The sequence below is a fragment of the Thunnus albacares genome, chromosome 11, assembly GCF_914725855.1.
Source record: "Thunnus albacares chromosome 11, fThuAlb1.1, whole genome shotgun sequence".
NCBI classification, from domain to species: Eukaryota; Metazoa; Chordata; class Actinopteri; order Scombriformes; family Scombridae; genus Thunnus; species Thunnus albacares.
Window position 1 is genome coordinate 15,201,283 of NC_058116.1, and position 27,542 is coordinate 15,228,824.

General features: G+C 40.0%; 1 long non-coding RNA gene across 2 annotated transcripts in view; it reads left to right on the forward strand.

The window, feature by feature from the left end:
* The window catches only part of LOC122992839, a 92,915-nt gene that overhangs the window by 34,753 nt on the left and 30,620 nt on the right, over positions 1 to 27,542 (forward strand). For both annotated transcript variants that reach the window (XR_006406152.1, XR_006406151.1), the window contains exon 4: positions 11,963 to 12,130. This is a non-coding gene — a long non-coding RNA (uncharacterized LOC122992839). The remainder of the gene's footprint in view (positions 1 to 11,962; positions 12,131 to 27,542) is intronic.

Here is a 27,542-nt window from a genome sequence, read left to right on the forward strand (position 1 = left end):
GGAAACTGAAATAACAACATTCATGTCATTTTATCAGAGAGCATAGCAGAGAATCACAGGATAGCAGGGATAGAGAGAGAGAGAGAAAGGAGGGATGACACACAACAGAGGCCACAAGCAAGACCTGAAACCACAACATCACAAGCACATGGTGTGTCTCCTAGTAGTCCACTGAGCCATGCATTTACAACCTTAACCTTGGGTATTTCTACAAACCTCTGTGGTGACTACAAATATTATAGCGACATTAATAAAAGAATTACTCAACTGATCGCTAGTGTTTCTAGTTAATTACGTATTACTTACCTGAAAAGCTTTCCCGTCTCAAAAATCTATCACAAGCAGAAAATGTATTTACTTGGCATCTTGCTAAATATCACTTATAGAAATGACAGTGTTTTCCTATTGATTTCTTTTTGAAAATACCCAATTATTTTTGCAGGAATGTATTGAAAACTAAATACGGAATCCATTTAGCTCGGTGCAGAATTTATTGTTTGAAAAAAAAAATGTGATGGATTGTCCATTTGTGCAAATGAATTACCCCGTCTAGATATTAGTGTAACACATTACCCACCGAGGTCATCATGGGAGTTGCAGGCTGCCACCGTCTTTCTGCAGAGTTGATAGCATTGGTGTGGGGGGTCCACATGGACTGCCCGCACACTGTCCCCCATCATGGTCCTCTGTGGTGAGAGTGATGCTGACAGTACACTCCTGGCAATCAGTCAGCTCGCCACCCACCACTATGCGCTATCCGAGATGTGGAGAGCAGGGTCTGTGCTGGTTACAGCTTAAACCCAGCAGCAGCAGGAGGACTTGCCGCCTTTGATCTTTTTCTTTCAAAGGGCTCAAATGCTCACACTATTGTACGCTTGAGAGACACTTCAGCCTTCACTACCCAGGATGAAAAAAATGTAAAAGTGCTGCCCGCTTGTTACAGATATGGAACGGTTCAAATTAAAAATAAACGCGTAAATGGAATTAAATTTCACAATGTTGTCGATCGGTTTAATAAGAGCCATCTGTTGAACGTGTTGAATAGGGTACGTTGGTGTAAACCGGAGTATTAAATGTGGGGTGGAGACCTCTATCAGGACCTCTTATTAACAGAAGCTTGTTCTTGGTGGGATCTTAAGAAATCTCCTGGCTTTATATGGCTGTCTGGGGAGAGGGTCAAACCCTGTAAGCTGTCATTGCACATGAAAGGATTAATGTCATCTTATAAGAAGGGGGGAAAAGCCGTCTTATAGTTATTTATTCTGTTTCATTCACATTCTGCTGGCTCTGTAAAAGAAAAAGGCTAATGTCTGGTCTAATTTGTAGCCCTTTAAATTCCAGACAGAGATTCTTTACATATCTCTGGAGCTCATGGCTCCTCTCGGCGCAGCCTCTCTCCTCCTCTCCTTCTGGGATTCCTCTTAAACCCGACCAATTTACTATCTGAGGCAAAGTGAAGATTTACATGAGTTTGTACTTGAATGGCTCCAACTCTAGCTTCATGCACTAAACACTCCCACTGTAATTACCATTCGTGGATCCTGCTCTCTGATACCTCTCTCTCTCTCTCTCCTCTGCACCTAGGCCAATTGAAGGGGAGAGAAAAGGAAAATACTTATTCCCCAATGCTGATTCTTAGTGCTCCTTGTTCAGGATCTGTAATTGGATCTGTGTTTTCGACTCCCTGCTAATAAGCAGCTTACTTTGGCTCCCTCTAGACTTGACCCACTACATTTTTGTTTTATGAATTTTACAAGGGGATTTTAATAGATGCTTTAGGCTATGCAAAACATAGGCTGAATGGGAGGCATAATGTGGGAGCCTTGACACAGAGTACGCCTGAGTGGCTGCTTATCATTGCGGACAGGTCTCATAACTTTCATTAAGATTGATGTTGGACAAAAGGGAATGCGTAAGAAGAGGGACATGAGAGAATATTAACCTGTGCTCCTGTAACTAACTATAATTGTTTTGCATTCGGTCTCTCCTCAGGCAGCCGCCCTCATTATCTTTACCCGTACATGACGGCGCAGCTGATTTTAGTAGTCGGGCTTGTTAGAGGAGATTGGAGGTCAGGGCAAACTGTAATCTGCCTTCGGTTATTTTTATGGTAGAATCCGACGGCCAGGGGCTGAAGTGGTGTATCACTGTATTTTACAAACATAACACCTCATTTCCTTTCATTTTACATCCATGCAATTGTTTCTGAAGTTCAATGCTTGGGGCCGTTGGAAGTTGGAGCAGGTGAAGAATGTTATTATTTTAAATTCAAGATTGCTTTCTGTAAGTTTTGCCATGGATTTTTAAAAAAAATATTTGAAATGAAATGGTATTTGATATTAAAATACATCTCCCTTTCATGCTGTCCTTTTTTAAAAGGAAAGCCGAGCAGACACTGAGATGTGGTCGTCTCGCTCTCTAATGTAGTCTGCTGCAGTCCGGTGCTCATTTAAAACAGCAGAATGACAGTGTCACCCATCCTGGGTCACTGAAATTTGAGAGATGAAAAATGTAAAGACAAGTGCTGACCCGTAGCCTACCCACAGTTTCTTCAATCATTAAAATACTTCTAGAAACCACGGATGATTCCATAATTCATTATAGGTTATAGGATCTAAGTGATTTTTATCATGCCTGCCTACATCTCCACATTAAGCCACTTCATTTGTCTTGAAAAGAACGAGAAATTAAAGAACATTTCCAACATTTCTCCAGATGAATGAGACAGGTGCAGTCATAGAGGTGAATATTCAATGAAGATGAAGCTTTCCTCAAAGGTACTAACTAAGACACTCTGTTGGGTATAGAAACACTAATGACCAACACAATCACCTATCTTGACATGAATACCAAAGATAACAAGGAGAGGTGGGAATAGGTGTAATTCTCTCTCTTTCATCCTCTCTCTTCTCTTACTTCTCTCTCTATGGGAATCTACCGAGCACGCTTTACTTCATCACAAAGCTAACGTGGCATAGAACTTTTAAAACCCGCCTCGGCTTTTGTATCTCCCCCCTCTTTTTCCCTCTCTCCATCTCTCTCCTCTCTACCTCTCTCCTCTCTCTCTCTCTCTGTCTCTCTCTCTCTCTCTCTCTCTCTTCTGGTTGGTAATTCTCCCATCTGGAGGATGTTTGAGAGAAACAAAGAAACAATAAGAGGAAGTTGGGAGAGGGGGTGTCAGGCTGTCAGTAATCTGACAGCTATGGTAACTACCCTCTAATCCAGACGGCTCCAGCCACGCTCCGGCCTGACACCCGCGCCTCTGACTGACAGCTGAAGACCGGGCACATTCCACAGGCAGAAGTGACATCCAGTCTATTAAGGCAGACAAGCACAAAGCAGAGATTTGCCCTGACTGCCTGGTACTGAAGCCTACTATGGGGGTGATTGGAGAGGTCCTGGAGAAGGTGTCAGACTCAAGCTCAGATGATAACCATATTGTAATGATGCTGCTGGACAATGAAGTGCCATGATTGCCCATGCTGACAGCGGAAGTTTATGTCTGGATATCCACCCCCCTGCCCCCCCCCCCCTTCTGCATTCACAGGCAGCTCACAACACACACAGTCTCCAGGTCCCAACTGCCAGTCAAAAGCCTGGCCGCAAACGGGTGCACTTCTTATTCCAGCACAAGAGTGCACCAAACAGTGATCTCTAATGGACTGACCCGAGGCATGCTGTGCTGACAGGGAGAGCAGTATAATTGTTGTTTATCTTCTTCCTCTTTAGATATCTATCTGAGCATAAAGAGACTTCTCAGTGTTCATTTGTTGCTACAGAATAGCCCAGAATCCCCTACTTAGATTCTTTATCAGCAAAACATTCCTGGAGAAAGCTATACATGATTGCTTTTGGAGGCTTCCGCGATGGCAGAAAAGTATGTAATTGGTTTCACTTAAGGTTAATTATTTGCACTGGCAGGTCGCATTGTTGTAAGCTGTTCATTAGAATACACATCCAACACACGGAGCAAATGAGATGAGCTGGCTTTGCTTTATTGTAGGTTTGCTTTAAAAGAGTCCCAAAACCAAGCCAAACCTTAATGATACTCTTAGCAGCCTATATAATGGAACAAGTTTACATAAATTAGACCGCAGAGCTGCAGTGGCATCAGACAGGCTAGACTGTTTGTATTTGAATACTTTGGCTAATTAGAAGTGCTATAAAAGTGGACTCAAAATATATAGTCTGCTTCGTATTCAGTCCTGAATCTACACTGCATACATAAAACATTTTCCCCTCGCTTTCCTGTATCAATGCCTTTGGTTTCAACTTTATTTTTGTATGAAGGCTGATGGTTTAAGACATAGATGATTTGATTTCCTCTGCTTGCGCTGTAGTTTGCAATGCCAATGCATGGCAGGAGATTTAAACGGGGAAAAGATGAAGTAGAATAGGGATTTTCCTGTGAATGCTTCAAGTATGAAGCAAATCCCTCAAACAGCCATACCCTAACATTTCTACAATAGAAATTATATTAACTGTGTGAAAGACACACGCTCTGTACCCTCTCACCCTTAGCACAACATTCAAATAAGTCTGAGAGATTCTGGTCCCTGGCGAGTTCACCAAAGGTGGCATTTCCCGTCTCCTTTCCAGCCAAAGCCTGCTCGTCTTCCATCTTACTTAGCTCGTCTTGATGGAGACTCAGGGTGCATGCCTTGCTAAGTGACAGGGAGTTAAGTATACATTCACACCATCCTGGGCTGCTAGTTAAGTTGACAGAGAGGTTCTGCAACCAGTCGGTCAACATGAAGCTCATTCACAGTCATTCCAGTCAGACCAATGATAGAGAATAGGGCTGTTTTCAGGATTTCATTTGGAATTTCGTATTTAAGTGTGTATTCGTTTACAACAATTTTGGGCGTCTTCGTGTTTTCTCAAACATCAGATAAATGATCAGCACAGTGATAAAGGCATATATTGCCTTTGTCACATATTTATGTATCTTATCATGATTAATAAACTAGATTTATTTCTATCAACTGTAAGCTCTTAAATGTAAAAATTTAAACATGAATATCAGTGGAGGCTTGCTTATGTAGCTCATCGTCTTTGCTCTTTGCTCTTTGTACATGCAGGCCAACAAAGCCATAATGAGACAGATAATTGAGGATATTTTTAATTCAGTGGCTACTTAATTGGTTGCCACCCGTGTCCCAGGAAAGGTTAAATTTATGGTTGCATGTCAGCAATTACAATCCCAGCTGGCTTTGTTCATCTGGAAATATTTATGGCAAAAAGTCAATGTTTTGGCGACAAATGATAGGTCGGACGTGAACACATTGCAGAACCATGAGGCGCATGTTGCATTCTCTCACAGCATCTCACAGTCTGGGCTGTGCATAATCTCTCCTTTTTGAGCGTTGAATCAATGTGTGCATAATCAAATTCCTATTGACAGCACTCATATCCCTCTCCCTGTGGCAGAAAAGAAGATCTTGAAGTGGAGAAGGATGAATGCATTAACATCCTCTCAGTCAGTCTAGCAGATAACAAAGCTCCTTGCCTCAGTGTTAACACTGCAGATTAGGTCAAGTTTTTTACCCCTCTGAGCTTCTCTCCTGTAAATGACGAGTTTTGATGTGAAACAAGCAACGTGTCAAGGCGAGTTGAAAGATGTAGGCATTTTCTGCCATGTCACAATGACAGGCCGCTGAATATTTGGGCCATTAGGGGCTTATTAGTGAATAAATGACCAGATGGTTCAGTGATGCACAGAGATGGACAGAACTGGATGCTACTAATCAGCAGTGTCTGTAGCTCGGTGTCAAATCACACGACATGGTAACCCATGGCAACGGAATAAAAGTTAACATTAGCAAGTCAATTTGAGATCTGGGTGCTGTAAACAGGGTTTCGAGTAGCCCTGCTTTGCTTGCCTGAAAAAAGAAAATGTCTGTGTTTCCAGAGAGCAAATTCAATTTGAAACAGCTGAGATTTGTGGTTTTTTATTTGCGCTTTTCCATTCATGTATTACTACATTTTTATATTTTGTCTAAATACATAACATTTCAAACACTTGTCATTATCTTTGTAATATGGGTTTTCTAGTATATGCAGGATGAACTAGTAAAGCAAAAGTAATGCAGAATTATTAAATGTTTAACAAAAGGACACCATTTTTTTCTTTTTTTTTAATGATAAACACAATTTTACTACTCACACATCTCAGACTTGTTTATTTCAACAGCACCTCACTTTTGTGTTTGTCAATATATTCATTCACTTTCTACTTTTGAGGTGCTTTGATTAGTTTGATTCCGAGATGCCCCACCATGTTCTTTACAGGAGGTAACCAACAAATTTGAAACCGACCGTGTTTGTGCTTCAGTATAATTGGTGATGGGTTGTTTTGTGACAGATGTGAAAAATAAAAAAAAAACAAAAAAAACAGTAGTGTGTGCTGCATTACACAAAACACAATACAAGATGCTCCATGTTGGAGCTGCATATGAATGTGTGTGTAAACATGCTGGGTCTCTTTAATTGTATGGTTTTCTTCCAGACCCACAGCTGACATAAACAGGCAGCCTGTTTAATGGATGAGAAGAGCCGTTTGAAGACGGTCTGTCACTTCTGATTGCTTTGCCTCTGTTCTATAGCGTAATTGATCACTTGTCTACTAATACCCCTCCATTCAACTCAAGTTCTCGCAGCCATTAACTTTAGTAGATAATTTATAAATTAGGGATATAGGTAAGATCTGGAGGGGGCTGAAGAAGCCCCATTATTCGCCCATTTGCTTAACTGAGTGGATATAAAGATTTTTGTGTGTACAGTTAGACTTTAAGGTTACAACATAATAGTGGTAGTTAACAATATTCCCATATTTTTTTACACAAGCATAGCAAAGCTCCAGCACTCAGAAATATATGAAAATGTACCTCTCTTGTCCTTGAATATGATTAAACTGCAGTCAGGCTTTGTGCAGATTAAGCACTTTAACTTATTGATGTATTGTAATTGTGATATTTCTTGATAAACAAATTAATTTGAATAATTTATGCACACATACTACATCCCACTCTATTATACTTTTGAACAACAGCGCAGGTAATAAAACATAGATACTGTGAGCTTTATGTAGGGCTGAAACAGTGGGATTCCATGTTATTATCCTACCCCCCATTACATCGAGTGGGAGTGCATTGTTATTATTTGTCATCATATGCTAATTACACATCATTAATGTTAGACCTTAATGGCCCCAGGAGTGGGTAATAGGCAGTAAGGCTGAGCTGGCTGCTTGCAGGGAATCTGAGTCTGGGGGGAGAGAACACATGCTAATGAAGCTGAGACCTTTTATCTTTGCAGATTAAAAGGGAAAAGATCACAACCCTCAAAATAAGCATTTTGACATCTGTAATTGGAAGAGACAACAAGCTTTTGTTCTATTATAGGGAGCAGGAGGCATCAGGCTGGGTGTATAAATCTCTCCAGCGAGCTTTACTCCCTCAGTGCCTTCAGTCAGTTAGCCAAATGGAATCTCACTGCTGCTTTCATGCTTTTAGCTGCAGTTAGACAGAAGATGGAGTGCTGCTGCTTCCAAAGCAGCACCAAGTCTGTGATCTGTGTGCGTACATGTGTGAGCATGGTAGCTTAGCCTTTTCAAATTAATGGATACCCTTGTATGCTGAATGTGAACAAAGAACAGTGACCCTCCAATTATTTAGGGAATACTAAGAATCTGTGTGCACACTTTCTATGCTGTTGTGCAGAGAACCAAAGTTGGATTTTTTTTCCATGATCACAACATGTCTGCTTACTTTACCACAATGATCTTGGCAAGATAAGATAAGTACTGAGGTCAGATAGTGAGACCCGTGTTGCAGGGCGCTATAGACGAGTGACTGAGTGTGCGCATCTGGCCCTCTCCAGCGGGCCTGGCTCAGAGCTGGGGTGAACAGCAAAGCGACAGCTGGTCCAGCATGGCTCCATGTTTGACCCTCAGCACCATGTGTAGTCCTGGGCAGCCAGCGGCACTCCATACCCTGAAGACATGTATGCCATCCCGAACACCTGGTGGGAGGGAGCCCACCTCAGAGCCTAGGGTCTAGTCGTGCTTACACCGGGTTAGGGATAGTGTTGAGGTGTGTGAGGCTAGATTTGACCCTCTCAGCCCCTGACACCTTAGCGACCCAAAAGGCTCAGAAAGCAGGGGGCCTGCTGACTGCCCATTTGCTCTGTCTCTGAGGTCCAAACCCAGAGGTCCTGTCATCACAAAGCAGCTCAGCTGGAGGCCATAGGTGTAATGACCTACATCTATCCATATAGAACAATATGTATGGCATCATCAGTCTGTTTGTCTTGCTTGACCTCTACCAACTGCACTTGCATTTCAAAGCTCAAATCTACGTTGTGTTCGTGTGAATACAAAAGATTCAGTCTATTTTTAAAAAGTCTTGCTCACTGAGATAAACTTTACAAGCTGCTGCTTGATACCACAGCTGGAAGGATGGTGCTGAGAAACTCTTGTGCTGTAATTCATGAAATCCTGACTTTGATAGTCTCCATGACTTTCCTCTTTGTGTCTGTTAATGATGAATGTTTTATGCATGAAAGCAGAAAATGTTGATCAGGGAAATTGTATGGAATTTGTCTCCATTATGTATGCTTATCATAATCACAGCAAGATTATGCAGTAACAAAGTAGCAATGGTAATACAATAAGTCTACTTGATAACACAAAACAAGCGAGAGATGAAATGATGGTATACTTAGGCAGCATGTGATATGCACACCGTTTCTAGGCTTTTCAAAATTAATCTTTTCCTTTAAAATAAACTCACTCACACAAATACGGCTTCTATAATCTTTCTGTCGTGCAATGCCAAAAGAACAGAAATAATAGGGAAAATTATGGTGCTAAGATGTCAGTTTGTTTAATTATTGCTAGTTATCATAATTACCTTCTCTTTGACTTTAGCATGTATGTAATAAGAATGTTTCTGAGTGCCTCCGAGAAATGTGAAAGGTCAGATGTCAGTTTTAATATGACTAGAGCACCTCTAATGAAACACTGTTGCAATATGTGTTGAATACGAATGCATTAATTTCTTAAATGTCTTTCATATTTGCAGGCGCCTCAGCCTTTTTAACTGGGATAATTTGACAGCAGCCCCCTGCCTTCCTCTGACAGCTCTGAGGAGCTGGGGCTCAGCACCTGCGTCCACCCAAGCATTAAACCTCAGATCCTGAACTCTCCTCACAAATGAACTGTCAGATCATTACTGCACGTGATGCAATATAATCTGTCTCAGAATTAGCATTTGGCCAAGTCCACACAGATTTTTTTCTCCCATCTCTGCTCTGTACAGCTAGCCCCCTCAGAAGGCGCTGGTTTGAATATGCATCTCTTCACATTTCCATGAGAGACCCACGGGGAGTACAGGCAGAGAGCAGCTTTCAGCATTAGCATGTCAGGAGGGAAGGGTCCTTTTCGTTCAGGGTCCCACTGCAGATGCTCTGCCTCACTTGTTCATTACAATTGCATTTCATCAGCTTGATGATGTCCACATGTCAATTGAGTGTGAGGATTTTGCACACAAAGGAGCCTCTGGGAAAAGGACTTCGCTGGCTAATCAGCTGATTATCATACCTCAAATGGGGCTGTAGTGCTGTGTTACAAACGCCAGCCAGGGAGAACTTGGTGCAGGAGACAGGCATATGACCGGCGTGTCCAGATAGGCAGGAAGCGAGCAAAGCTGATTAAACAAGCTCTCTCATGAACATACAGTACATAGAGGAATGCAAAGTAAGCAAATAAAGCACAACCCTAGCAGGACAAACATGAGCGCATTGGAATTTTTATGGTTATCATAGTTTTTAACTCATATAGAGCTGAAAAGTGTAAATTTATTCCACAATTCATTACAGTGTAAAGGTTTGTCTGTAGGAAATTAGACAGCTGTGGTGATATTTTTGATTTTCTTGATTATTTATTTTCCCGGGCTCCAAAGTGTAGTACAGAAAGGACAATTGCCATTGCATAGTTTGTCCACCAGAAAGCACTGTCAGGTCTATTTTTCAACTGTAAAATGTCTCGCTTCATGCATATTTTTTTCACAAATCTTAAAAAAAATCATTTATGGAATCTATATCAAAACTTTACATCTTTAAAATTTTGAAAATATACTATCATATATATACTTTTCTTTTAACTCTCAAACATTGATATCAATATCATACTTAAAAATCCAGTATCAGTGAGGCATAAATCACAACATGAAGAGGATTATCTCAAAACTTTGGTTTTTATTGCCACCTGGAGAGGGCGCCACATGGAGACCCCATAGCTCTTCTGGAAGACTTCAATTCTCAAATGTGTAAGAATGGAGAGACCTTGAGGGGAGTGATTGGAACTGACTGCCTAAGCTGAAATCTAGTGGTGTTTTGGTATTAGACGTATGTGTTAGTCAAGGACTGTCCATAATCAACGCCAAGTTCAAGTGTAGCTGGAGCCAGAACAACTTGCGCCAAAGACTGATAGTTGACTTTATAGTCGTATCATCTACTTTATGTCTTGGACACTCAGTAAAGAGAGTAATAGAGCTGTGAAATTAGTACCACCTGGTAGTGAGTTGGATGAGCCAATAGGAAAACGTACAAAACTGGTAAATGCAAACTGGAGGAATTTCTCTTGCAACAGTTGGGAACATTTGGGAACTTGTAATCCGAATGTGCCACATTCTACATTAAGACTCCATTGCAGGTGCAGCTGCTTTAAATTGTGGCCAAAAGATTGTTGGTACCTGTCATCTTGGCAAAACGAGAACCAACTGCTCTCAAGCCGAAGAAAGAGACCTTATGGACTATGGTTTGCAAAAACTTGGATGTGGGAAGTGTTTAGGGAGGCCAAGGAAAAGGACTTTTAATGACTGGGCTAATGGGCTTAATAAATGGGCTCAAAGAGATTCTGGCAAACTGGGCAGGGCCTTGCCCAGGCTATTCTCAGCAAGAACTGCTGACTGCTTTGACTGGGGATATTGTTAGGTGATGGAACAAACACTTTAAGCCACGCCTGAATCCAACCACACATTGCTCTGCAGTGACAGGACACCAGGAGTGGATGAGATTCACCCCAAGATGCTGCATGATGCTCTGAATTTTGACAAGCCATGAATGTCAGGGAAAGGGGTGGTATTTCACATTTTTATAAAGGGGAACCAAAGGGTGCACTCCAGTCAATGACATATCACACCTTTCAACTTCTCTCAGGAAAGTTTATACCAGGGTGCCACAAAGCAGGCTCTGGCTGATCATCAAGCCTTTGATTTAAGAGGAATATTGTGGTTTTGTCCAGGTTGTGGAACGAGGAACCTCTTTACTTTTGCAAGGACCATGTGAGTTTGCCCATCAAATCTATGTTCTTTGTGGACTTAGAGAAGGCTTATGACCATCACCTTCTGTATGTCTTTTGGGGGGGGGGGGGCACAGTCAGAATACAGGGTGGCACAAACAATATCCTTGTATAACCGGAGTTTAGCTGTTTGCATAAGTCAAACTAAGTCAAAATCTCTTTGTGATTTTCATGGAAAGAATCTCTTGCAAGCAATAGAGACTATTGGGTGTGGTGACTTCAAGACTACATCTCATCTTTTCTCCAATGTTGTTTTGTTGGCTTCATTACAACTGTGACCTCTGGCGTTCAACTGCAGTTGGAATGAGAGTCACAAGTCTGAAGCCATGTTATTCAACAGTGGATTTCCTCAGTTTGAGTTGGGAGTTGCTGCACATCGCAAAGGTGTTCGAGTTCTATCTGGTCCTGTACATGGAGTGTTAAATTGAGTGATGCAGACATTGTGCCTGTCTATTTTGGTGAAAAACGAGCCAAGCCTTACGGTATAGCTCTTGTTTTGCCATTCAATATACGTTCAAACAGCTATGGTCACATGCTCTTTGTAGTGTCAGAAAGAATGAGATCCTGGATACATGTGACCAAAATTATTTTCCTTCACAGTGTCTCTGGGCTCACTCTTTGGGAAAGGGTGAGGAGGTTGGACATCTGGGCAGACCCTGAACACACTGGAGACCTGGCATGGGGACATCTTGGGATTCCTGAGGAAGAGCTGGAGGACGTAGCTGGGGAGAAGGAAATCAGTGCTGAAAAGTGATTCATTGATGGATGGTAAATTAATTTAATATTTGGGGTTAGTAGTGGATGGTTAATAGTTATTGTATGTAATCTTGGTGTTAAAATAGCGCATTCATACCATAAGGCATGATGTCATATGTCATCAATGTTCACTGGACACATAAGCAGTGAGGAGCGTTGCGGGTGACATACAGTTTTTTTTTTTCTCCGCTGTCGTCATATGCTAGTTGTGTTTTTGCTGGATCAGTTTACATCTGAGAAGCATTAATATTCTAGCTGTCAATTAATTTAAATGCTTATTTTTTAAAATTAATTATTATTTAATGATGCATTTCATTTGTTACTGACCTTGTCTTTACAAATATATCGTAAAACTTTCTTGTTTGTTTGTGTTTTTGTTTAAACTTCACAAGTGTGTAGAAATACAGGTAGAAGACCTATATGACATAAAAACATGATTTCTGATAATATCATTGACCATATACACATATACTATAATATTTAAAAAAGCTAAATAATTTAAATAAAATAGCTGGGTGTAGTAGTTATTAGCAGTACTAAATAGCACTTTTTTTGATCATGGTGAAAGTTGATAGTCAGAATGAAATGGTAGTTTTAGACAAATAATAGTATTTATGTTAGTACATATTAGTATTGTTATCAAATGTGAAATGCATTAGAAGGTTTTTGTGGACAGGTTTCACTGAGATCATTATTTACATCTAAAAGTCATAAGATCCATTATCCTAAGATCTGTTTTTCTAAATTAGGTCAAACAGTGCTTCTGTTCTTTCTTTTTTTGAGAATATCTGATCAGATGATATAAATTCTAAAACCATCATCTTTTTCTGAAGAATATGTAGTCCTACAGTTCATATTGCTCAAATGATTTTTATTTATTCAAGTCTTATTGATGTGTCTCATAATCTACAAACATCCTCTTCATTTCTTGAGCTCAGCAGGAATGTCTTTTTTTTTGTTGTTATTGGCTTCTTTTGTTTAAATGGAGATCGCCAGCCACACACAGTGGTAGTGAAGTCACAAGTGACCTGAAAGCCCAATTATAAAGTCTGCAATCTGCATTGTTCTTGGAGCGAAAAAGAATCAATGTGCTGAAGGCATATCCCCATCAGAAGACCTAATGATGTCTTTCTGGACCACAGCCTTGCACACTGCATAGTAATCTTCTGCTAATTAGGTTTATAATGCCTAGGCAGGCCTCCGCATCAGCACAATTCCAGGGAGGACAGTGAAGTTATTTATTTATCTCACTGTGACTCATTGTTATGGCTGTTATAATTAAAGCAAAATTATTTAGATAGGAAAAGGGCTTATTAGAATTAGTGTTGCACATTGCAAGTGTGTACACTTCAGCTGTGTTTTCATCATGAGGTTCCATTAATTCAAATGGTTTGGTTCTGTTAGAAAAGGAAATGCATCCGCTTACTATACCTGATATGTTAAACTGTTCAAAGTGTTGCATGTCATCAAAGATGAACAGCTGGAGTGATTTACAGATGGCTCATCCTGCTCATACTGAATGATCAATAATACCCGCCATATTCTATATGAAATGCCTTTGAGGTCTATTCACTCGTGGCCATATTAGAATAGTTCAATAAGTCGGATTCATTGCTGTAGTCACTGGAAACATGGTGAATTAGTCAGATACAATTTGTGTGGTGGTGCAGGCTTTAGGTTTGGATGTCAATAAATATAATTTCCATATCAATCTATCCATTATTTATTATTTTGTCTCTAAAATGACAAAAATAATGACACATTCCCATAATTAGTTAACAGAGCTCAAAATTACAGTTTAGGTTTCCTTATATTGTCTGAAGAACACATTAAAAACCCCAAAGATTAATCAGGTAACAGTATGACACAACGAAAAGCCAGCAAGTTTAGAACTTAAAACCACCTACAGTAACATTTTGTATTTTATCTTAAATAAAAACCTTGAGCAATGAATTAATTACAATAGATATGATTGATTAATTGACTAATTGGTTCAATGCTAAAAGTAAGAGTGGGGGAGAGAGAGTTGGTCTCACCTGAGAGGAATTAGTGATCACACTCCTTTACAGATGAGGTCACCTTTTGAATCGCATGTGACAAGATCAGCTGGGTGTTAGAGACAATGAGAAAAAAAACTAAACCCACCTGTACACTCTAAATAAAAAGTGCTGTTTAATGCCTTTTAAGGGTTGTTTAGCTTGTCCCAGGAGAATTTGTATACTGCAGGTGCAACGCAGAACTTTTTGTCAGAGTCCATGCGCAGTTTTTTACCTTGTACTAGATTGTGCTGTATTATAGAGACACAATACTAACAAGGCTGTAAACATGTGAGCACATGTATATAAACTTTTCATTAACTAGTTTTGTACCATGTGAATGACAAATGTGTTAAACAGAGGCCCATTTAACAGCTTAATGAAAATAATGATGGTTTCTGCTGAGAGTGAAACATTTCTTTCATATTTAACTAAAACCCTCTTTAACTTCTTTAAAAGGTACAATTTCTCAGTCATTGCACCTCCAAACTTGAAAACACAGAAAAAGAACCTATAATCACTGCTATAGTCACTAGGATAGTTTTCAAACATACCTCCTCCTATACTATAATTGAATCAGGAACTCCATAGCCTTCATGTCTTTCTGTTCTTTCTTTCTTTTCCTCTACCTGTCTACAAGTGTCATGCAGGGTTTTTTTTCTCCCGATACACATATTTGAGAAGTTTCTTCAAAATCTTTTAACATCCTCCACTACTAGAAAAGTTGGGACACCCTTTTAGGCTTAAGTGATATTATAACTCGAGTGGCTCGTGTATCACAACAGATCACAAAATTTTCTGTCTTATATGTTTTCTTTCACCTTCATACAACTTGTTTTGTGTTAAAATGATCCGTTTCTTGGATGCTATAACACGTGAATAGCAGCTATCAGATTTTGAAGCCAAAAAAATCAAAATACACTGAATAAAAACGAGACAGTCTTGCCATGAAAAATGATTATGACGTTAATGTAAATTCCCTCAAACGACATACATATTTTTATGTTCAAATGACAGAAGCCCTCTAGCGGCTGTAGAAAAGGAGGAAATCATGTCATTATTATTATTATCATTATTATTATTATTATTATTATTACTATTATAAAGCGACAAACTCAATGTAGCAAGGAGGTGGTGGGTGGATTGATGTGTCAACAAAACTCAGACTTTAAGACAGGAGATCACTGTTCATTTCCTATTTACAACCATGAGTCAACAATGTTTTTTAAAATCATGGCCACAATCATCCCATAATTTTAATCACGTGTTTATAATTGTAACCATGACGACAAAGTTCTCCAAAGTTTAACAGTGATTTGTAACGGTTTTGGAAAGCACAAACAATTTATGTTGTCCTGCTGATATCAGAAAACAGCAAAGTTTCTAACAATTAAAGAATCTTAAATCAGTCAAATCATATTGGTCTGATTGCGTGTGTATTTTCAGTAATATATGAAATCTAGTCAGCATCAGCATCCCAAGTTACTCTTTAAAGACTTAAAATTTGCTGTTGTAGAGTGTCCATCCATTTAATTAAAGACCTGTCAGTCTTTTCAGCAGGGAAAGCAGCCTTGTGGTTTGAGTTTTGGTGGTGGGGCTACATTTCGTTTACATTTGGCTTGTGGAGTGTGCTTTTAATATAAAAAATATGGCTTCATGCAGCTTCATTAACCAGCACTTTTCTTGTAATTATCAGACTGCCAAGCAGGTCGACGAATAACTGACAAGCTCATAGAAACTCTCAATGTTGTGGAACTGTTGTGGCAGTGCAGAAATTGTATGAAGATGGGGTGAGACAGACAGAGAGCAGAAATAGAAAAGAAGGGGCAGGAGTCACTACACAAATACATTACATGAGTATAGTGCACTAGTATAGTTGAAAACAGCGTATACTGTAGTGGTAAACAAACCTTATCTTTTCAACAAACAAAGAAAATCACTGATCTAACAGTCTCCAACATTTGCACTGATGTTGATCAGTATAGATGTTGGAGCAATTCTACATTTGACTAGTCAGTTTTCAATTGTAATTCATAACATTCAGTGTTTAGAGAATGACTGTGAATGATTTAAGTCATTAACAAACAGAAAGCACAAGTTAAACCAAAGAATATGTTAATGAATGAATATCTTAGCAGACCCGTAGAGGTACAATAGATGTTATGTGTTACTTGATCAAATGATGAATGATTATTGATAATTTTCATCAGTTAAATGAATCTTCTGACTGTTAAAAGCATCGTTTGGAAACTTAAGATAAACTGTCTTTTCCAAACTGCCCAGAATATGTTTGTCTAATGTTGTCTTGTTGTGTAAATTTGCCTGTAAGCTCTGTGGATTCTCAGGAAAAAAAACACACACAAACACACTCAGAGCATTTTGACAAGAGTGAAGCATAATTACAAAATGCAATGTACATTACATTTGGAGAGAGAGCTCTTAGTTACAGATCCATCCACTATTTATGCTTTATAGCAAGACAGACACTTCTTTACAAAGATTGCTTGTCAAAGATAGTCTGATATTGTCTGCCCAAGCTACCAGACTATCCCAGCATGGCACCTCAGGCCACACACTCAGAGTTCAGTCATGCAGCTTATCTCAGATCAGAGTCCACCTTCTACTTGCTCTTGGCAGCATGAAACCAAAGTCCAACACACATGAACAGTACATGCAGTCTGACAGAGGTTAATGTATAAAAGATGTAGTCTTAACAGTAAAGAAATAAGAACAGAATTAAGATTGATAAATCCAAAGTGTATTAATTGTTAGTCCACTTGTACACTCTTGCGTTTTTTTCAAGTATCTGACAGGCAACATCTGAAGTGCACCCTCCATGCAGCATTTGCATAAAATGCATCAAAACAAATTGCATTTCAAAATGACTTACCTTCATTAGGGTGACAATACTGGTAATTGCACTCAGGGAACTCTAAACTTTTCTTTTTATGGCTTGGAACTTACTGTTGGTCTTTGTCTTTTCTCAGAGAGGTTAGTAGCTGTCCACCTTTTTCTGGCAGACTGTTAACTGACAAGCTTCGAGCATTTGGCAAGATGTTATCCAGCAGCAGAGCTCATCTACAGCTCTGACAGCCCGCAGCACCTGCCAAAAGATCTTCTTACCTTCACTATCTGCTGTGAGTGAGCAGCGCTCAACGCTGAGGGAACTGTTTCAGTCTCCCTCATCTTGGAATTTTTCAGCTTGTTCCTATGTTTCCCTTCTCTTTGATTAGACAGAAGAAGCCAAGGAGATACTTTCATGGATAATGAGACACTGGACAGAGGTTTTATTTGTTTCCCAAGCTAAGGTCTCCATTGGTCTGTTGGCAGATGTGCTATGAGCCTAGAATGGCAAACATACCGTCATTATCTTGCTTTTCTAATCAGTAACTGCTGGTACTGTATATAACAGCATTGTCTTTCTATTGTGGAGAACAAGTGGAACATAAAGACTTACCTCTGCACTGCTAGCTGCTAGTAATATCCTCCAGAGTACAAGTTTTTTTTTTTTTTTTTTTTTTGACTGATGCAATCTGGACACAGCTGAGGACGTAGATGAGAAGAATTTAATTTGCTCTCCTTTCTACTTCAGTGCCTGCAAACTTAAGGTCTTATATCTAATGCAGTCGTGACCATGATAGATAAGCCTGCATAAGTCTACAAAGCCAGCTTCAATGCATCTGAGATTAGCACATCTCCTCTATCTGGAACTCCGGCAGCAGCGGGGACGACCCCGGCCGTGGCGACAGGACAGCTGGACATAAAAGTCTTTGAGAACCCAGGCAGTTCCTCACAAGAGCATGTGCCATAATTAGAGCCATAATGGCATCTGAATGCAGTCCGGGTTAATGAAACTCTGTGTCTGCGAGGGAACCAGGGGCTTTTGGGTAAAGAAAACAGCAGGGTTCTGCCAGGAGCCCGATGATAGCAATTTGCAGAGTGAGTTATGTCCTATAACCTCGAAGCAGCGAGTACTTTGAGCATGTTTTGTTCTTAAATGGGGTATAGTTTTCCATTTCCCATCCATTAATATGCATAGAACAGCTAATGAGGCTGAACCAACTAAGATAATAAGATTCTGAGGCTGCAGCACCACTGACTGCATTAATGGTGTATGACTTTGTGGTGAGGCATTTGTCTCTGGATGCCTTTGGACATAAACACAACACGGAAACCTAAAGAAACTGTGTTCAGTGGCACGTGGGCAAAGTGGGGTTTTGATCTGCATTTTGCAGTTAATGCCCTGTTGAAATGCTCCAGAGGAGAGGACCTTTATCTATCGAGATTAACGAGTATTAAAGCACTCATTTAATTAGTTACTTTTTTACATTTTAATTTGTGCGTTTGCTCATGATCTGTACAAAATGTAATCATAAATTAACAGTGTTCCCATATAGTACATATTGTGAAATGTGAAATTTGACATTCAACTGCAAAATGAACATTTCTTAATTTCTGAATATCTGATTATAAACAGTATGTAGTTTTTTTTTGTCAACAATCCTATTATGCTACTGACCATTTTGAAGAAGTGTCTTTCATTTCATTTAACACGTAAGTGACCTTATCAGCGTCAATACACGCTTAGTGGGGAAAGTGGAAATAAAACATTGATTTCTGTCTCTTCTGTCCACCACTCTGTAGTTGAACCTGCCGTGAGAGCGACTGTGGAGGTTGTCTCGAGGTGTATTGGCAGATTTTGGGATGTTATTAAACATAACTATAAATATAAAGAAGTGTAACGTCCTCTAGGAGGGGAAACCTATGATTTTTGCCCTCTTCCTGTCAGCAGTTTTCTGCGGCGCTGTATTAGCATTGTCTCCTCTCGGTAAATAATGTGTCCTCATTCAGTCACAGTGAAGAGAAAGAGCATTTGACTACAATGGGCTATTATTGGCTATAATAGGGATGAAGCAGACTCTCAGGAGAGACTGGGAGACTTGTGAACTGGAAATGTCTGCTGTTCATCACAGCACTTTACAGCCAACGTTTTCCCGGCAAGAGCAGCATCACTGCTCCAGGATAACTTACACTGATGCCTCACTTCATTTACACAGTGCAGTTTTGCTTCTGCTTGAACAGAAACTGCTGTAAGGTGTTGGAAAAACTAGACAACTGGACCACTAGACCAGCCCCCTGTATAGATCCGTATAGAAACCCCCAAATTTCAAGCCTCCATGTGTCTGAATGAAGGTCCTCATCACTCTCTGATACTGTCTGAACCTTCCCATTCTCCCTGTTTTTCCATGACATAACACAGGAACTGTTTTGATCATTCCTTATCTCTCTTTTTGCTCTCTGGCATACCACCCAGTAAGTTAGCATCACTCACTTCCTCAACTCTGTTTCTTATCTTACCTCCTCCTTTCATCACTGAAGCCTGTCTTGCTTTTCTTTACTTGACTCTTTCTCACTTAATGCAGCCGTGACCATTACACAACTCTCCATAGCGTCCTCTTTAGCCATCTCCACTCCCTGCATTTGAACAACCCCCCCCCCCCCCCCCCCCCCCCCACTCCTCTCTCTCTAAATCCTTCTCCCTTTCTCTCCTCCCTCCCCCCATACTGACCCTCCTCTCTCCACCCCCCTGGCTGGACCCCTCTCTCTGGTGCGGGGCCTGGCTGTCAGGCCCTCTCCTGTGAGTGCGGCTGCTGTGATTTCCTCTGGGCCATCAGGTGGGCTGCTGCTAACTAGCCAAGCCTGAGACAGGGTGACCTCAAACCTCAACATGATGGGTCTGAATCAACAATGTGTTCGCCTAAACAGGGAGGGAGAGACCAAACAACTTAGAGGGCTGCCTGCCAGCAAGTAAACCAACAACGCTGCATCTCAAAGTTATCTACCTGCAGAAATTTTATAGTGCAAGTAAGCATTTAATTCCTTTCCCTAAAAGTGCCTATTGGGTCTAACTTATTGCTTTTTAATCTATACTAAACTGTTTTCGCTTGAGTATGTTTGCTGCAGTGTTTGTCGCAGTGGTGCCTCACAGTAGGTGTATTGTAAATCAACTGGGTGCTGCGTGAACTGTCATTATAGTGATCATTAACACTTGTGATATCATCAGCACATGGCAGATACTTAATTATCGGATCCCTTCTTCTGTTTCAGAGGCCCTGGTGTATTTTTCTTTTTCATAACAATTTCTGATGTCTACAAAATCCATATAATCCTGTCTGATTAGAACAAGCTCAGTTTAATGAGTTTCTCCTGTGCCACTGTTTCAGATGAATCTCATTAAGGGTAATCATACTGTAGTATGAGTTCTAAGGAGGACTTTATGCACAAGCCAAGGCTATCTAAATTGATTTTTCCTCTCAGTATTGAGTATTTAACAGGTGAGATTCTGTTGGTCAGAGGAAAAATGTCATTCTGCTAATCAGATATAAAGAGTGATCAAGTAAATGTTTCTGTCAGACTCCACTGTGCTGTGACTGTACAGAGCATTTGCTAGCATTTAGGTGGTAATCAAATTTAATGATGGCATTACTGAATAGCTGAGGCTTGCTGCAATCGCTCTTTTCTCTCCTGGGTCTTCCTCTGCTCTTCAAAATGTTTCAAACTTTTTCTCTTCCACAATTCCCTTGAGCTAGCCTCCCATCATATCTGAAATGCGCTTACAGCAGTGGCCGTCTTTTGCTTGAGAGCTCTTTGCCTTATGCTTCCATCAGAGGAGAGTGAGTCTCACAGATGCACTGCTTAACAATGCCATCCCCTGCTCCCATCAGAGGGGGGAAGGTTGCGGAGCTGCGCCCCGCAGAATAAGGGGGGCAGGTCCCCTGTGATTGGCGAGAGCTGAACATCGATGCCAGCTTCCATCTGTCATGATAGCCTATCTCTGAACCTTCAATCTGTCAAAAGCTTGCTGCCTAGCTGAAGGCTCCAGGAGATTTGGCGTGCTAAACAGATTTGACAACAGGCATTATCACTGTGAGGGGCCCGGCGAAAAACGCCATCAATGTGTTAATTGTGGCTGGAGATGTAAACTGTCACTTCTCATCTCATTTAACACTTGCTTTGCCAATTTTTTCTCACCTCATTTTCCTCGCTTTAGAAAACATATGGAAATGTTTAGGCTTACACTCTAATCCTTGACTTAACAATATCTGCTTTGTGACTTAGCTGCAGTTGTTCTCTCCTAGAGGCGATCAGGTTGAAGAACTACGCGATTTTTGTCCTTGGTTTAGTTGAAAAGTCAATCCAGTCACTTCTACTGTCTGTTCAATGACATGCAGTCTGGATACAGTTGTGATCAGTTACACTCACAACCATTCTGTAAATAACTTTCCTTATTTAATATGAAAGTATGCAACACTACAGAGTTGATATTAGATACTAAATCTGGCCATTTAGGTTTCAGTTGTCTAACATGTGACCTCATTTTACCTCTAAAACCCGGTCCTTATTGTTTCACTTCATCAATGACAAATTGATTCTGCAATCATTAATGGCTGTAGAATTAAATGCACAGATCACAGCAAATATAATTTGTTTTATGGATCATGGTATTGTTTTTAAACACAAAAATGTACAGTTTAGATGTTGGTCCTATAAAAATAAGGTTTAAGATCTTAATGAACGTCTAAATTCTTATTTCTGTCAAACATTTTGTTGTGGTTATTATCTCACTCCTCCCCCATTCAGATACATCTCCAGAATGTCAAGCCTCTTCCTATTATCACTAATTGATTATCCTCTATCAAAGCACCTTATTATTTGTGAGTTGTAGCGATCAGCCCTTTGTGGGCTTTCCCCTGACAGGCCTTTAATGGTGATGGTTGGTTTAACCCCCAGGCCTTGCTAATAGGATTTAGCAGCAGGTGACTGGTAACACACACACACACTCACACACACCCCTCTAACCCCTTCACCCCCAGGAATATCAGACACCTCCCACTGGCTGCTCAGTGAATAAGGCATACAAACACTGCACTAATTCAGCCTCGTCATTCCCTCCGAGCTGAGTGTATCTGTATGAACTGTAGTAAGGCAGGACTGTGGTGTCACTACTGGCTCTCCCCCTTTTGTTTTGATTCTGTGGAGTCAAGTTGTGTGTAGCAACGTATGCAAAAGCCAATGCAAATAAATCTGAGGCAGACTTGGCGCCATCTTGGAGATGACAGACGACGGCCAGACAAAAAGGCCATGGCCCCTATACTATGCTTGTGTCATAACAGTAATGACATTACACGCTATAGGGTTTGCTAATTCTGATGATTTGTATTTATATGTTTACTAAACTGAATTTCTAGAAAGTAATTTATAGATTAGACAGCCTAATCTTATCCTATGAAAATATAACAATGATAAAATATGTAATTGTTATCAGGGAAATATAAACATATTTTACCAGTAATTGTGTCATTAGCTGGAGACCGTCATTGGTGGTGGGCTTGTCGAAAGGGTCTCCCTTGTGTATATGGCTAACAGGGCTGTCAGAACGTCTAGTTTATCCAGGTGAGGCCTCTGTGTCATTATAGTGCCCCTGTCCATCAAGATCAGAGCCGCTAACCAAGGCAGGGCCATTCTCTCAGCTTTTATCACTTTATTTGGTGTCCATCCTTCCACTGTCTGCAGACAGCACTAGAGGCCATCCATTTCTAGCCCGACACTGATGGGAAGGAGGAGCACAGGAAGCCTGGGTGGTGGTGGCGACGTTGGATGAGGGGAAAGTAACATGAGGGGAACAGGACCGAAGGAGCAGGGAGGGGATGGGTTTGTTATCCTGGTAATTAAGGACAGAGTGGCTTCCACACCGGGTGTGCGGACAGGATGTGGCAAATTACTGGAGTCTTTGTGAGGAAAAGCTGCTCTCTCTCTGCTCTGTCCGTTCTCAGGGGACCTCATCATCTTCTCTAACAGTCAGGATGGGATTTTGTACCCTCTATTCCCTCACCTTCTTCTTCTCTCTTTCTGTCTCTCTTCTCATTTCCTTTCACTTCCCTCTGTCACCCTCCTCCTGAAATGCATCTCAAAGTTTAAAGCAACATTTCATCATTAGAATTGTAGACGAGTATGCTTATGGCGGACTTTTTGACAGTAATTGAAAACTTTCAACAGCTATTTGTGTTGATCTTTTTTTAATGTTTTAATGAAAAAAAAAAACAGTTTTTCAATTAGCAGTTTTTTCTAATATGATTAGACTGATTTTGATAATTAACTGTGTCTATGCCTGTGTGAGTTTCAAAGAATAATTCCCCAGACATCCAGAGAAAGACAGAGGAACAGACAGAGCGTAAATAGTAATTTATGTGCACACTTCATTCCTACGAAATGTCACAAGCGACTCCCCACCAAACACCACTGAGACCACACGAAAAGTGTTTTGTTACTTTGGCATCTCTGTATAATTTCTGGAAAAGAGGGGAATATACCTTCTTTTTCTGTTTCATGGACATTTTGCTCCGGGATCCTTAGGCTGTGGTGCTCAGGTGGGGTTAGAGAAAACAGTGGCCCTCACACCGACACGCGGTAGCAGCAGCAGCCGCATGGCAAGACAGCAAGAGAGAACACTCTGGGGTTTAAAAGTACCCAAAGCATCCTGGGTAATTAGCCATTACGGCGCTGTCACAGAGGGTTCTGCAGTCAATACAGAGATAATTTGGGCAATGGTGAATGACAGTGCTGTCCAGGCTTTTGGGATGATCAAGGACAGATCCAGCTGCACCAGGCATCTGTCAGGCCCATGAATCACTCCTCCAGCCAGCAGCTGGGTGAGTGGAGCAGAGAGAATCGCTGGAGAGGCACGTGCAGACACACAAATAAACATGTTCCCCCTCTCTCCCCTCGCCACACCGGGAAATGGCTATTAAAGGTCTGCCGTTACAGAGCACCGAGTGGAAAAGGCTTGTTACCTTCAGTCGCAAATGAATGACATTGGGAATAAGGTGAGGAATAAAAGTCAGACCAAGGGGACATTTCTCACTGTTATTTCGGCTGCGTAGCTAAAACCGAGGAATGCAGTCGGCATGCAAAATTGGATCATTCAGTTTATAAAGAAAAGTATCATAACTAATGAGTTTTACATAAAAACAAGGCTTCCTACCTTGATGCAAAAATCAAGAAACTTGTCCCTGCTCTGTTTGACTCACCTATTGACATTCTAACTGTATTAGGATCCCAGCAGGTTTTTAGCTCAGAAAAATGGCACTTGTGTTCAGGGGCAAATACTTTATTGTGATTATGGAAAGAACAGTGAGCTGAGAAGATACAAGTACAAAGCAGCATAACACAGTGGGGCTTGTGGTGGCATGCATTATACACTACACTCCTCCTTATCAAGTTTCATTGAACAATAGAAGTCCATCCACCTGTAAGTCCGACATGATCCCACCAACATTTCAGCCAGCATATGTGAATCATCACTGACATTTTTTAAAATATTTATCTCTAAATGTGGAAATGTTCCTTAAAGCATCTCTGGAGGTGCTACCAAATTTTGGTGATACAAAAAATAAACAAACAAAAAAAAAAAACATAAGTGAATTATCAGTGCAATGTGATATATATATACAGTTTTTTTAGGCTAAACTGTACTGCTGTTAGCTTTACATTGTTTACCTCTGTACATAATTATGTCTGATTCTTTAAACCACTGTACCACAATATTATTTTTTATTAATATGGGAAAAATTCTTTAATCACTTTTAGGGGATAAAAATAGAAATAATTCACCACTTCTCACAATCGGGCTTTGTCACCTGTGAAGTTTTTAAAAATCTAGCTAAGACAGTATCATATATTATGTTGGAGTTTATTCTTGGACAACAAAACCACTTTGGAGATTTTGCTAAAATAAACCTCGTTCCTGTTCCACTAACATTACTTATTTAGATTTTATTCATAGAAAAACTTTATTTTATTTTAAAATGTCATAGATCAAAACACTGAATTAGATTCTGGGTGGATATTATTATTATTATTATTATTATTGTTATTATTATTATCATTTTTTACTGCGCCCCCCCATTGAAATAGTGTTTCCCTTTCCCTTCTAACTTTGTTTACATCATAATTTAATGAACTTAAAGTCCCCTCCAGTCCAAATATTTTGCTTATTGTTGTTTGACTTTCACTGTGCAGAATTATTTGACACTAGAAGGCTGTTTTCACATTCATCTGCTGATGGGGAAAGTTTCTCTGTGTTCACCTTAAGTTTCACATGTGGATGTACAAGATGATTTTGTGACATCAGAACTTGTTTGGAAGCCAGTCCTGGTCTAATATGCAACTGTGATGTGGAAACTTGAACCCTCCAGTGCACAAACACTGAGGATGGACTAGAATGGACAATATTTACATATTCATAGATTCAGATTTTTTTAAACAGGGAGAAGATGTAATTTTAAGAACTTTTAATGAGGTAGTTTAACATTTCTGTGGAAAAACCACTCAAATTAGATTTATTCATAGCTGAATATTTTTATATCTCTTAAAACATGTCTGAAGGGGATTCTTAATATACTGTACTTAAGCACATGGCTTCTACAATAATCACACTCTGGAAAGAAGCCACTGTTCACTTCTCAAAAAAGTATTATACTGTATTTGAGACTATATTTGCTATCATTCGTTCACTTACAGGGTTTGTTTTGCAGTATTTAAAGTCATCTTATGCCTTTGACATATGTTGATCGAATAATAAGAAGCAATGACAGTTGCGATTAAGTTTGAATTATTTGGGACAAACAGGGATTCTCAAAAGCAGGGTGCAGTCATGGCTTGTATGTACTTTGACATCAAAAGAGCAATAATGAGGATTTTAGAGCTCTCGTACTCTTTGATTCTGTATTAGTGGTAAAGATAATTGTTGCACATACAGTAGATGCATAGAGTTTGTTTCGCTTTGTGATATAGGTCCTACCTCTGTGCAGCGTATTTAATCATAGCTGTAGAGGATCAGCCCTGGGACTGGAGCTTCTTCTTATCATACTTTAATCAATATCTCTCTCGCTATGTTAACACAAAGCAGCCGTCTCTTCACTGAGGTGTAGTGTCCTTGTGCTATGGATGATGAGCGTCGGCAAATACATGAAATGGTAATGAAATATGATTTTGTGACCTGTGGAAGTGCAGTATTATTCTATATACAGTGAATAATGTATAATTACATTCAGTCTGTATTTACACAATAAGCCTTTCCATATTCATCTTGTTGATATACAGAATATTTTTTGTATCACCTCTGATGATTCCTCCAGTATATATACATATATATATATATGTATGTGATTACGCTCAAAAAAGCAGCAACCTATTATAGAAAAGAGAAGCGGATTTAGACTAAGTCACCTTCCTTCAGCATAATCACTACCACTCATCTAAGAATGGAAATAACTTCATGATAGACAGTGAAATTACCAATCCATCTCTGATACAATGAATTCAAAGCTGCACAACAAAGACAGTCAATTAAAAATGAAAGATAATCCACCCCCTGCTTTTAGTGGAATGCTTATATTCAATTTCACATATGCTCTATAAATACCTGCCATGATTTTACATCAGTTTTGCCATTTATCTGTCTTCTTTTATGTTTCTCTAAAATGGAAAAACATCACATCTGAATATTTACCTGCATTTCAGCAGGGCTGCTAGCTTCTTGGTGACTGTTGTATGACCACATTTTAGTATTCCTCTGGGATCCATTCCCGTATATGCGTCTATAAAGGGAATTTGCGGAGAGCAATGTGAGCATGTTATGTCGGTCATTTGCTGTGCAAGGATATTTTCCTCCAAACTGCATTTTAAATGCTGTGTTTCTCCCCATCCTGCACTGAGAAACATTTAAATGCCCTTTAATTAGTGTGTCCTTCCTCTCTATCGATAGGCCACTGGTAATCACTCAGAGGACTAATGACTCCTAATTGAATTGCTCTAAAGTGAAACACAATAGCTCCAGTCATCAGTACCCAAACAGCAACATTTGGGATAGAGTCCAAAACACAGGTCATTTTGTACAGCATTTCACTAATCGAAGTTACATATTTTCACAGTAGCAGAGAAAAGCCTGATGTTTCTGCAGTGATGTCAGATCATGCTCTCTCAATAGAGCTTGGGGAGGGGGGAACCGGATGGGGATGGCTTGTGGATCATCAAAATCTCAGTAGATATTGATTTGATCTTTTCATATTGTCAAGGAGAAATCTAATCATAATAGAGCAACATAGCATGATATCTCCCTCAAATGCCTTTTAACAGCTATTGCAGCTCATTATCCGGTTTGCCTGCACCAGACCCTCTGGTACAGTGTGAAATACTCCTGAGCACTGTCAGTGTGTCCTTTCCATTCACACATTGTCCTAACAATCAAACACTACATAAGACTATTGCATTTGCAGAGTAACTAAAAGTGGGCAGCCGTGCCTCAGGAAAAGACGTATTCATGTGTT